Here is a 14,621-nt window from a genome sequence, read left to right as displayed (position 1 = left end):
TTTTGTAGAAAAATACCACCCAGACACCGTGGTAGTACATTTGAGCAGTAAATCTTTTCAATGACAATATCATGTCATATTTCAGAAAAAAAAAAAAAAATACAGCGCAGGCTAAAACAACAAACACTGGAAAGGTTTGGTGAAAGAAAAAATGAAAGAAACCCAAGGGAAATATTTACCTGAGCCAAAGAGAAGAGAAGAAATACCCGAACAAGAATCACCAGAAGTTTTTATGGAGGGGTATTCCCCTTCCAAGCAATAACTCGCCCCTTTCCCTCCCTCATCTCCATCCACCTATGCCATCACATCGCAGCCAAAAGGGTACAGTACATACATTACATAATAACTGTGCAGTGTTGCTTTATCATTAAAATTATTTCTGTTATATTTATCATATGATTTACACTTTTATGTTTTATTTATTATATGATATATAAAGTGTAATTAGGTAAATAAGCATTGACCTGGTTCTTGGGAACGAATTAATCTCTTTTATCTTATTTGTAATGGAAAAATATGATTTGGTTTTCGAAAATTCGGTTTTAGAACAGATTTTTGGAACGAACTATGTTCGAAAACGAGGTTTGACTGTTTATGTCTGCATATACATACTGTACGCAGTATATATATGCAGATTTTTCAGTAATGCACTACCTGTCCGGTGGTAACGCACTACTTGTCCAGCGGTAACTTACCCAGCTCTGCTAGCATCACTATTAATCCCATTGTCTAAGTTGTTTATATACGTAATGAGCAGTAAGGGACCCATAATCAAGCCCTGGGGAAGGGGAACTCCACGAGAAACACACTCATTTGGATTTTACACCATTTATGGTGACCCGCTGTTTTCTGTCACTGATCCAAGGTCTAATCCATTCAAACACTTTTCCTCTTATCCCATGGGCTCTGACTTTATTTAGTAGTCTCTGGTGGGGCACCTTGTCGAACACTTTGCTAAAGTTAAGGTAAATAACATCGTAACTATCATTGTTATATGATGCCTTGTATACTTTAGTGTAAAAAGATAGAAGATTAGTCACAACTGATCTACCCTTAGAGAAACCATGCTGTAAGTCATGGATCAAATTATGTCTTGATGTGATCTCTGATTCTATTAGCCATCATTGATTCAAGCAATTTACCTATAACTGATATCAAACTGATTGGCTTTTAGTTGCATATAGATGATTTATCTCCCTTTGTGAAAACAGGAACAACGTTTGCCTGCACCCAATCAATAGGCATAAAACCAGTGTCTACCGACTTATTAGATATTTCAGTTAATTGGTCGTAGATTTTAAATTTACACTGGACCCGGGGATTTTATAGCTTTGTCTTTCAATGTGATTGATTACTTCTACCTTACTAATGCTGATGTTAGATAGTCTACTTTCTTCATCCCCACTGAAAATCGGATTGCAGTCAGGTACCATATCTAACCTCTCCTTTGTAAACACCGAGAGAAAATATTTGTTAAACACCTCACTCATTTTTTCCTCTGATTCTATCATAACATCTTCGTCATTTCTAATTGGGCCTATCCTTTACTTATTTTTTGTTCTGTAGAGATGAAAGAAGCCTTATAGGTTGGATCTCGCTTGTCTGGGATCCTTAATTTCGTAGTTACGTTTCGCTGTGCGCGTGTTCATTTTAATCAGTCTTGCCGTATTGTATTTGGATCTAAGGTGTGTTTTCCCATTTTGTATTCTGGCTTAAAGTCCTCTTTTCATTCCAATCTCATTTTCAGCTTGTCCATCATCCATTTGGGGCTATTACTATTCTTCCATATTGACTTGAGGGGAACCAATTTATTTTGTGCACCCAGAATTAAAGATGTTAGATTACTGTGCATTTCATCCAGATCGCTGATTGGGCCGTTGACCTCATAGTTGTAAGTGACCTGACCCAAGGTACGCATATTACACTCACATGACTCGACGCCTGACTGTGCTAAAGATATCTGGGCTGACTGTGTATCTTACCCCATCATAGCCCCCAGGGTCGTTCTCGTAAGTGACAAATTGTCCTAAATACCTTTCCATCTTATCAGAATTGACTCTCCTGAAGTCCAGTACTAGAATTTTTTGCACTATTTAATTGTTCCCTTATGATATTACATTTTATTTCTTGATGATCGCTAAAGCCTAGATTATCTCCCAATTTTATGTTTCTCATTAGGTGCTCATTATTAGTTAAAATTGTTTAGAGTATTCTCGCCCCTTGTAGGATCAGTAATAATTTGTTTTAGGAAATTATTCTGCACCACATCTGTTAGAGTTTTATTTCAGCTTGCTTACAGTAGGGCTCTTGGCAGGTAACTAACTACCCGCGCTTGGGGTAGTGTCTACGAGCGTGACTCACAGTTGCCAGCTCTCACAATATAAACTCCTACATCTCCCCCTCAAGATTATTTGGGGAAAAACAAAACAAATACCTTGACAATCTGATTGCATTGAACATGACAATATAAATGGCAATTCCAATGACATACAATATGAAAAAAATTGAACAGCTATTTTACGTAGTCGTCCAGCCATCTCGGCTGAGACCTGTGCCTCTGAGGACGTTCCCTTCTCAGGGAAGCAGACGGAGGCGTCCCCTGGGTCGGTGGTTGCGGCTCGGGTGAACCACCGGAAGATAATGGCCCCCATGGTGGCGCGGCCATTCTCAAGTGGCCGCGGGTGCGCAGTGAGATTCGACCGCTTCTGTCCATCCTCACTGCGTACTGGCGGTGTGGGTGGACTTCAACTACGGTACCAGACTTGCTCCATGCCTTAGTAGTCTGGTCCTGAACCCATACACGGGCTCCTGGCTGCAGGCGGCGCCGTCGACGTTGCTGACCCTTTCTCTTCTGTCGTATCTCTACATGATGTTGCGCCATCTGAGTCTCCCTCTCCTCCAGGGTCCGCTGCCACTCACAATTGTCTCTGTAGTCCTGTTTGGCCGTGGGGACTCCATCACGATGGCCCATACTTTGACATCAAGGGGGTATATTCAGGAATTCCCAACCTTGAAGGCCAAATATGGGACTTGGACATGACTGAAGAGGCACCCTAGGAGTGGCAGTTCATGAAGTTTATTTGATCTGTTCTAAAATGAGAAAAAAAAAATCACATGCTCAAACTGCTTCATTCATACACAACTAGAGAAATATATGGTGCAGACATTATGAACATCCTTTCAGACCACTTCATTTTTTCATTTATTTACAGCCCTTTCCATTCACTCCTATTTTTTACACACACTTCCTTGCTCAACAGACATTCCTCTTATGCCCAGTGACCCCATCACTGTCCATCCACTCCATTCTTTCTGAAAAACTGAAAAAATATACAAGTGAGAATGATAGTATGAGACAGATGGGAAAACATCATTATGAAAATATTAAGAGGGAATTGTCACAAATGTGTTCAGATCTCAATAAAGGATTATATGCTTCTTAGCATTGATTTAATTAATTTTGGACGAAGTTTACAAAATAAAACCTGATGACAAAGAACAGAAAGTGGCTGTAAATGGCAGAACTTTCAAATGAAGAGATTCGCTTAGTATTATGTACTCAGGAAGTTGCTCTTATCCTACTCACTGCGCCATGTTAGAGTTTTATTTTAGCCTGCTTACAGTAGAGCTCTTGGCAGGTAACTAACTACCCGCGCTTGGGGTAGTGTCTACGAGCGTGACTCGCAGTTGCCAGCTCTCACAACATAAACTCCTACAACTAAGAAATTTTTGCGCTTCCTGATCTATCAAAATTTCCCAGCCAATATTTCTATAATCAAGATATCCCATGATCATAACATTTTTGTACTGGGACGCCCTGCGAATTCCACGAATCAGGGGATCAATCTGCACATTGCTGAGGTTAGGAGGTCTATATAGGACACCGATAATTATAATAAGTTCCTTATTCTTGGCTATAATCTCAATCCAAACAGATTACGTACTTTCCTTAATTGAATTGTTGATAATACAATTAGTTGTATCTCTAAAGAAAAGTGCTACTCCTCCACTCCTGCCTACCCTATCCTTGTGAAAAAGTTTTTATCCTTCTATCTCAATTTCCGGGAGGAAATGTCTATCAGCCATATTGATCCAGGATTCAGTAATAGCTATAATATCAAATCTCTCTACGCATGCTTTACCTCGCAGCAAATAAATTTTATTTATCACGCTTCTGCTGTTTGTATAGTAAACCTTTGGTGTATTATCCCTGCACCTGATTAGGTGATTCTCTTCAGTCCCTCTCTGAGCTGTTTCTATTGCTTAAACTATATTCTGATACTCCCATTCCTCGCGACTCCCACGTAATCTACCCGGAAAAAACTACAGTATGCTTACTTCTCGCTCAAGTGATTCAGCAAGGAGATGAAATCCTGTGGGTAACAAGTGCATCCCGTCCCTTGTATATAGATAATTCTTACTGTAAAAGCAAAAGCGATCCCAGTTGTCGACAAGTGCCCATCCATTAGCCTTATAATGTTTTGCCAGCCTACAATTCATTGCAATAGTCCTGGAATGCAGCATGCCTCAGAAGGATTCCACATGCAACAGGAACCCGTCCCGTATCCCTAGTAATACCTAGTGCATCCAGGAACTGCGCAAATTATATACATATATATATATATATATATATATATATATATATATATATATATATATATACATATACATATACCAAGGCTTTTTCCCTCTTACAAGGGAGGTAGCCAAAAAAGGAAAAGGCATAAAATCATTTCCACCCATTCCATCCCTGAATACACTCCACACCCCTCCACCCTCCCTCTTATCTTAGCACCTCTTATGCCTTTACCTTTTCTTTTAGGAATGTCCCCTGTGGGGCTTACAAGGAGAAGGATGCCTAGTCCCAATCCCCGTCCCATTCTTGCCCCCTGGGGCTAGGGTGTGTAGTATAGAATATAGCCCCCTCCACGTCGGCTGCGTGTCGTAAGAGGCGACTAATGCCGATCCCCGGGCGGGGCTCTTGTTTCCCCGCACAAGGCTTCCTCTTAAACTTACTTTTCCACTCCTCTCTTCTCTTCCACTTGCTGTCCCCTCCCTGCGACCTAAAAAAATTCTGGCGCTGAATGATCATTTTGGTCCCAGTGCCTGGCCGTCGGCCAAAAACTCATAAAACCAAAACCAACCAAACCGTCCCTTTCTTCTCGCCTCTTACGATCCAAGTGGGAATACTTGGTGGCAGTAATCTTTTCCCCCACCACAGGGAATAATATATATATATATATGTATATATATATATATATATATATATATATATATATATGTGTGTGTGTGTGTGTATATATATATATATATATGTACATATATATGTATATATATGTATGTATGTATATATATGTATATATATGTATATGTATATGTATATATATATATATATATATATGTATGTATTTATATATGTATATGTGTGTGTATGTATCTACTTAGTTGTACCTTACAGGAAGGGGAGCTATGCTCGTTGTGTCCCGTCTCTGTATTTCGCCATACCTAATTTCCTCTTAAATTTGTGTATTGTTTTTGCACACATTATTGTTTCATCTAGTATATGTTTACCTAGTTATATTATACGGGAAGGAGAGTTATGCTCGTGGTGATCTTTCTTTGTATTTCGCAACATCTAGTTTGTTCTTAAATTCTTGTATGGTATTTGCACACACTATTGTTTCATCCAATTTGTTCCAAACATCCATCACTCTGTGTGGAAAACTTTTTTTTCGTATCTCTTCTATAACTATCCTTTTTGGGTTTCTTTCCGAGTCTCCTTGTTTTTCTTTTATCCTACTTCAATAAGTCTTCTCTGTCAAGTACTTCCATGCCTTTCTTGATTCTGTAAAAGGCCAATGGATTGCCTCTTTCACTTCTTTATTCCAGGGTTGGTAGATCCAGTTTAGACAATCTTTGCTTATATGTCAAATTTGAAAGCGTTGGGGCCATCTTTGTTATTGCTTTTTGGATTCTTTCTATTTTCCTCATATTCTTTTTTTGTACTGGGGGTCCATAGTGTCGCTCCGTACTCCAATCTTGGTCTTATCAGTGTGATTAATATTTTCTTCACCATTATCCCATCCAAGTAATTAAAAACCACTTTTATTGATCTTAGTAAATTGTAAGTTTCTCCGAGTATTTTGTTTATCTGCTTGTCAGGGGACATGTCTTTGGTGATACTTACTCCTAGGTCCTTTTCGGAACCAACTTTCTTTACTTCCTTTGCACCGATTTTATATTGTCCTAATATTCTATTTTCAATTTTTCCAAAGTCCATTATATTACATTTCTTGATGTTGAAGTTCACTTTCCACTTTTGACTCTATTCCCAGACCTTGTCCAGGTCTCTCTGTAGCAATTCACTTTCATTTTTCTCCAGGAAAGTACAGTCTAGCCATCCGTCCCTTTCTTGCCTTATATCTACTGACCTTGAATAGAAACAGATGAAATTTGTGGTACATGATCTTCCCTGTCTAAAACCGATTTGTTTCGGATTTAGTATATTGTTCTCCTCCAGATGTTTATTCCATCTACTTTTGATGACTTTTTCACAAATTTTAGCTATTGTACTTGTAAGGGAGACCAGTCTATAGTTTGATGGGTCTTCCTTGTCTCCCCCTTTATATATTGGCACGATATTGGTATTTTTCTAGTCTTGTGGTACCTTTTCTTCTTTGAGTGAGCAATCTATTATCTTATATATTTTGTCCGTTAGTTCATCTATACATTTTTTTCGTATCCAATTTGCAATCCCGTCCGGGCCGTGTGATTTTCTGACATCAAGGTTCATTATTTGGTCCCTTATTTTTTTCTGTCACAATTATTTCTCTCATTGGGGGGACCTTCTCCCCTTCCTTCATCCTTATTGTGTAGTTTTCTTTTGTGAATACAGATTTGAAATGTTTGTTCATAATTTCAGCCATTTCTATATCCTGTGTATATTTTATGTTCCCTTGACACATCTTTACTATTTCCTGTTTATTTTTTAGTTTACCATCTACATATCTATAGAATAATTTAGGTTGATATTTACATTTATTTATTATGTCTTTTTCATAGTTTTTTTTTCCTGTGTATTTTTACATATTCATTTCTTAGTTTGATATATATTTGCCACTTTCCAGTTTTTTCCATCTTTTCCAAGCTTTGTCTCTTTTATATTTTGCCTTACTACATTTTTTGTTATACCAGCACTTAATGTACACCTTTTTCTGTTTTTGTTTTGGTATGTATTCATCCACTCCATTACAGATTTCTTTTAATATCGTCCATTTCTCTTCCACCTGTGTTTCTTCATTAAAGAAGTTTTCCCAACTCACTTTTTGAAAGAATTTTCTGAGTTTCCCAAAATCCGTTTTGTTATACATCAGTCTTCCTTTTCTGTTTCTCGTTTGTATATGTATATATATATGTATATGCATATATATATATATATATATATACATATACATATATATATATATATATATATATACATATATGTATATATATATGTGTAAATGTATACTCACAAAAGTGTAGGATGAAAGGAAATTTAAATAATATGAAAAATTAAGCGTTGAGTCTGTTCCAAAGACCGAGTACCGGCGGCTTGGGGTCACATCTCCGGGTGGGAATAGAGTCTAGAGACGGTCTGAACGCCATTGCGTCGTCTTTTGGAGGCACGACTCGCTAACACCGTAGCCAGGATAGATTTACATAACTCTCGCGAACAGGTTGGTTGGCGACACGTACGTATAAGAAAAGACACTGCATTAATGTGTGCATATTAGCGATGTTTTTGTATACGAGTGTGTTTGTGCGTTTATGTTAAGGTACGTCTGTTCATTGTATTCATTAGTAAATTCCCCTCCGCCGTAAATTAACCTCGTGTGAATGTGAATTTTAGGTATACATATCGCATTTCATCCGCGTTTTGGAATGTAACTCCTTGTTTTCATGGACGGCGACTCGATAGACGGTAGACTCGACTTTTGATGATATTGAGCATAGTACAAATGAATCGATAATTAATCAACCAGGATCCTAAGTGTACTGTTGGGAGTTCAGTCAGGTTGAAGTGGAGGTGGTCTGTTGGTGAGCTGGTGAGTCCTTGAAATTCAACTTTCTCCAAGTCAAGACGACATGACGTACTTTAAGTGATACCAGAACCGTAGCAACTTAAGGGGCATTTAGACGGTCAAACGGTTTGACAAATCCGGTTTGTCAAACAAGTGTTTGAAGTGATGTTTGACCGTGTGAATAGGGTATTTGGTTGTCAAACACGTTCGACAAACGTGTTTGACGACCAAATACCCCATTCACACGGTCAAACATCACTTCAAACACTTGCCTGACAAACCGGGTTTGTCAAACTGTTCGATCGTGTAAATGGTCCTTTAGAACGCTCATCCGCGCACGCAGTATGACGTGATAATTCTTTTATTTTATCACTAAGCGATGCGTTTAGTGAGCATGGCTCCTTTACTGTTTCATCCGTCAGTGTTCGTTACTCGTTGCGAAAGAATCTCCCTGTTTTATAATATGTCTTTTAAGTCCTTTTTATAATCTTATTTCCTTTATCCTTTTCTTTTGGGACAGTTTTTTTTCTACGTGCCTGAGCCGACCGATCGAGTCAGTCCATTCACCAGGAAGCCTGAGGTTCATAATCTGAATGTAGACTCTTTTTCACAATCTCATATACACGCCGAAGCACAAAAACACGCTAAAGCAAACGTTCACACGCACAGTTGGCACAGTTGGTAGAATTCCCGGTTGTCACTACGGCGGTCCGGGTTCGAATCCTACCCTGGGCTGAAATGATTTCAGTATGGCTGCGCTGCGGATTGTTACTCCAACTCTCGGGGGCGGGGAGTTGGGTGTGTGTGTGCGTGTAAGGTCACCGCATTATCCATAGATTGGTCATATGTGAGCTCTGATCTCTCTTCCGGGAGGGAACTAGCTGTCGATCACGAGTCCAACACGTGGTCCAAGACTATGATGAATCATTCTCAAAAGTAAGCATACGCACACGTGCAAACCTGTGGGCGCGCATACACACACATACACACACACACACACACACACACACACACACACACACACACACACACACACACACACACACACACACACACACACACACACACACACACACACACACACACACACATTCCAACTCTCGTGGGCGGGGAGTTGTGGGTGTTTGTTCGTGTAAGGTCATAGCATTACCCATAGATCGGTCATACGAGCTCTGAGCTCTCTTCTGGGAGGGAAATAGCTGTCGATCACGAGTCCAACACGTGATCCAAAGACCAAGGTGAATCACACACACACACACACACACACACACACACACACACACACACACACACACACACACACACACACACACACACACACACACACACATACAAATACACACACACACACACACACACACACACACACACACACACACACACACACACACACACACACACACACACACACACACACACACACACACACACACACACACACACACACACACGACTTGACGGCGCAGTGGTAGCGTTCGCGGCCGCCACTACAGCGGTCCGAGTTCAAATCCCATCCAGGGCTGAAATAATTTCAGTATCACTGCGCTGCGAGTCGTTACTCCAACTCTCATGGGCGAGAAATTGTGTGTGTGTGTGCGTGTAAGGTCATAGCATTACCCATAGATCGATCATGTATGAGCTCTGAACTCTCATCCGGGAGGGTAATAGCTGTCGATCACGCGTTCCAACATGTGATGCAAGACCATGATGAACCATGGTGAATCACACACACACACACACACACACACACACACACACACACACACACACACACACACACACACACACACACACACACACACAATAGGAGGTATACATGGAAAACTATTGAATTGGATGGAGGACTTCCTACATGGAAGAAAAATGAGAGTGGTGCTCAGAGACAAATATTCAAAATGGGAAGAAATGAGTAGTGACGTCCCACAGGGATCAGTAATAGCTCCGATAATGTTTGCTATATATGTAAATGACATGGACGAAGGCATTGAAAGTTACATGAACTTCTTTTCGGATGACGCAAAATTATTAAAGAGAATAAACTCCGAAATAGACTGTGACTCATTGCAAAGGGATCTGAACAAAGTCTCAAGAGAAGAGCAAGTGATGGGAGGTAGAATTTAACATCAAGAAGTGCAGTATAATTGAATTTGGAAAAAGCAAGGAGAGAATAACAGGACAATATAAAATTGATGAAAAAGAAGTAAAGAAAGTAAATTCTGAAAGGGAGTAATCATCACCAAAAAACATGTCGCCAGATAAACATATAAATAAAATAGTTGGAGAAACATACAATTTGTTGAGATCAATACAGTAAAGGTGGCCTTTAAATAACCTGGATGAGGAAAGGATCAAGAAAATATTACAGACTCTGATAAGGCCAGAACTGGAATATGCAGCACTGATATGGTCACCTAGTACAAAAAAAGAATATAAGAAAATTATAAAGAATACAAAGAACAACGACAAAGTTGGTCCCAACACTTTCAAACCTGACATATGAACAAAGACTGGTCGAACTGGAATTACCAACCCTGGAACAAAGAAGAGAACGAGGGGCCCTACTGACCATCTACAGAATTATGAAAGGAAAAGAATGCCTTAATAGAGAGGACTTATTAAAGCGGGACAGAGGAAAAACAAGAGGACATGCAATGAAACTCAAAAAGGATAACTACAGAAGAGGCCTGAAAAAGAACAGCTTCCCACACAGAGTGATAGATATATGGAACAAATTGGATGAAGAAATAGTGTGTGCAAACACCATACAAGAATTTAAGAACAAACTTGATCTTGCGAGATACAAAAAGGGTCACCACGAGCATAGGTCCCCTTCCCGTATAATACAACTAGGTAAATACTAGGTAAATACACAAACACACACACACACACACACACACACACACACACACACACACACACACACACACACACACACACACACACACACACACACACACACACACACACACACACACACACACACAGTGAAATTTAAATATGATAATTGGAAATCAAAGATATAGATTAAGCTGAACTATACATGCATTTAAGGCTAAGTATGATCAATTGGAGAGTCGGAGACGATCCAATGAATGCTGCTTCTTTTCTGTCTATTACAATTAGGTAAGCGCGTGCTCGCTCGCGCGCACATACACATAAAAAAATAGCTGGATTGGATACCCAAGGAAAATTATATAATTAGCCAAATTACCCGCGCGTTGCTGCGGGCAAATGATGATTATTTTAATTTTGATAGACTGTGTGGAGAAATGTTACACGTATCAATATAACTCAATGGAAAAGGTAACAAAAACAAAATGTTAAGAAAGTAAGGAAAAAAATCAATTTGAGGAGGGAGATGCCCTTTGGAAATAAAATATACTTATCCAAGTAGCCTGGGTTATGGTGAATAAATATGGTTTTGGAGGAGTTCGTGAACAGACAGCCAGAGCCTACTACTTTATTACAGTAGATACAAATGAAAGATAGTTATCCAAGTACCTTGGGTTATAAGGCTTCAGAATATATATGGTTATAGGGGTCTATCTGCAAAAACCTAGGGGTTCGTGAATAATCCCTAACCTAACCATACCCCACCTAACTTTAACCCTTAACCCTAACCAGAATTTTTTTTAAATGAAATATAGTTATCCAAGTACCTGGAATGATAGGGTATCAGAATGGTTATGGGGGTCTATCTCCAAAACCCTAGGAGGAGTTCGTGAACAAACAAACAGACAGACAGAGGCTACTACTTTATCATAGTAGATGGATTAATATGAACAATTATCACACTTTTGGATACAAATATCATACTATCACATTTTTTTATCTTCGGTAATTAAAATGATTCCCAACTTAATAAGTTACAACCTCAGATTCAGACTTAGAAATACGTTTGTCATTATATGTTTGAGAGCTACTTTTCCGCCATAAGATCATGGACACTGAAAGAATGGTAGAAGGACTGTACCTACTCTATTTGGATTAAACAAAAGGAAAGTATAAAGGATAATGAAAAACACATGGCGAGGAAATTGTTGAGTTGCTTAAATTATTTCAAGAATGGGAGACCGAAAAACGACAATCGGGGAGAAACCGTTGACGTGTGAAATGACACCAGGAACAGTGCTGGTGTCGGTCCTTGTGTTTATTCAGTCAATGAAGTGATCGGAAGAATAGACAGATATATATATATACATGTATATCTATATATATATATATATATCATATATATATATGTATATATATATATATATATATATATATATATATATATATATTGATATGTTTGCAGAAGATACCAGAATGACAAGTACTGGAATATCCTGCAGAGATACCTGGTCTTTCATTCAAATCCGCGTCTCCTTTTTAGTAGTGATGATTTTATGACAATCTCAATTAATTCCCTGTTGCATTCTTTCATATAGCAAATGCATTGTCATATCAGCAGCTACAGTGCAATGTAAATAGGGAAGAAAACATATAGTCATTATAAAACAGTCAGACTTATTTTCTTTTCCCCATTTTTGATTAAAATTCAAATACGTTTTTATACTTTTTCTATCAGGTATAGTTTTGAAGTGAGAGACCAATTAGATTTCACAATAAGTGTATAGTACTCAGTTATAAATCTAGTAGTAAGCTGCCAACACAGAAGGGCTCAAATTTCCCTGGTACAGTTTTTCATGTTCAAAACATAATGGTGAAATCTTCGCCTTGTTCACCGCTGATTAAATATTTTTTTCTAGAAAATTTTACAAGAGTTTTATAGGTCATCAACAGGTCTCTTACATCACATTGGTTGCCTGATGGATATTTTCCCAGCTATCCGGTGACAGACATATTATTTCAACGTCATTTAGTTTTTCAAACTTTTCATCCGAAGCAGTTCTCTGATCTTCGGTCCTGCAAAACCCCTTTGATTTATTGCATCATTCATTCTGGCAATTTTATGCTTCAGATACCTGAATCCAGGATTAGTTTTATTCATATTGTTGGCGAAATTCATTATCAACCCGTATTTAAATTGCAAATGAGGTTGATCAGTTTTATTTGGTACAAGAGGACTGATGACATTCTCTGGAATAAGATTTGACCGTTTTATATATGTATGTATATATACATATATATATATATATATATATATATATATATATATATACAGTATATATATATATATACAGTATATATATATATATATATATATATATATATATATATATATATATATATATAATGTGCAACACTGAATGGGTCCCAGTGATTAGAGATACATTTTAACAACCACAATACACTTTAATTCTAAGCCGTCTACATCGGGGGACCCAATGGGGCCACATGCAGAAATTGAAATGCAGTACTGCTGAGGACTCGAACTCAGCGATCACATGACAAGTGCCGTAGTAACTAACCAATTACGCTATCAAGAGAGATATAAATTGAGTGCAATTTTTTTTCTCATATATTTGTATGCTCGAGTTACATACACATACATGAAATTTTGCGTTCAACCCATCTCCACTATGATAGTACCATTGGAAGTATACAAACGCGGGAAAGTATTTATACAACACTGAATGGGTCCCAGTGATTAGAGATACATTTTAACAACCACAATGCACTTTAATTCTAAGCCATCAACATCGGGGGACCCAATGGGGCCACATGCAGAAATTGAAATGCTGTACTGCTGAGGACTCGAACTCAGCGATCACATGACAAGTGCCGTAGTAACTAACCAACTACGCTATTAAGAGAGATATAAGTTGAGAGGAATTTTTTCTTATATATCTGTATGCTCGAGTTACGTACACATACATGAAATTTTGCGTTCAACCCATCTCCACTATGATAGTACTATTGGAAATATACAAACGCGGGAAAGTATTTGTACAACACTGAATGGGCCCCAGTGATTAGAGATACATTTTAACAACCACAATGCACTTTAATTCTAAGCCATCAACATCGGGAGACTCAATGGGGCCACATGCAGAAATTGAAATGCGGTATATACATATATATATATATATATATATATATATATACATGCATATACATATATATATATATATACATGCATATACATATATATATATATATATATATATATATACATATATACATACATACATACACATACACACACACACACACACACACACACACACACACACACACACACACACACACATATATATATATATATATATATATATATATATATATATATATATATATATATATATATATATATATGTATATATAATTGTCCCGGATCTCCAAATCACAGAGGAAACAAATATATTTGTAACCAAGTTGCTCTTTCCAATCAAAAAGTGCCACAGCTTTTAGATCACCACATACACTCCACTTAAAGTCCCCATGCATATTTCTGTACAAATAAGCATCAAGTCGTTATAATCTGGCACTTATTTAAGCATGTGCATAATACATCACTCTCCTTCTTCATCTTGGCCTCTTTTTGGCGACTCGGTGGTCGAAACCCGCCCCCGCAGGACTATGGAGAAACCTATTTTTTAAATACAAAAACAC

Source organism: Oratosquilla oratoria, chromosome 2 (genome assembly GCF_046742065.1).
Source record: "Oratosquilla oratoria isolate Oo_2021 chromosome 2, ASM4674206v1, whole genome shotgun sequence".
Classification (NCBI taxonomy): domain Eukaryota; kingdom Metazoa; phylum Arthropoda; class Malacostraca; order Stomatopoda; family Squillidae; genus Oratosquilla; species Oratosquilla oratoria.
The sequence above is the reverse complement of the archived record's forward strand: the minus strand, read 5'-3'. Positions refer to the sequence as shown.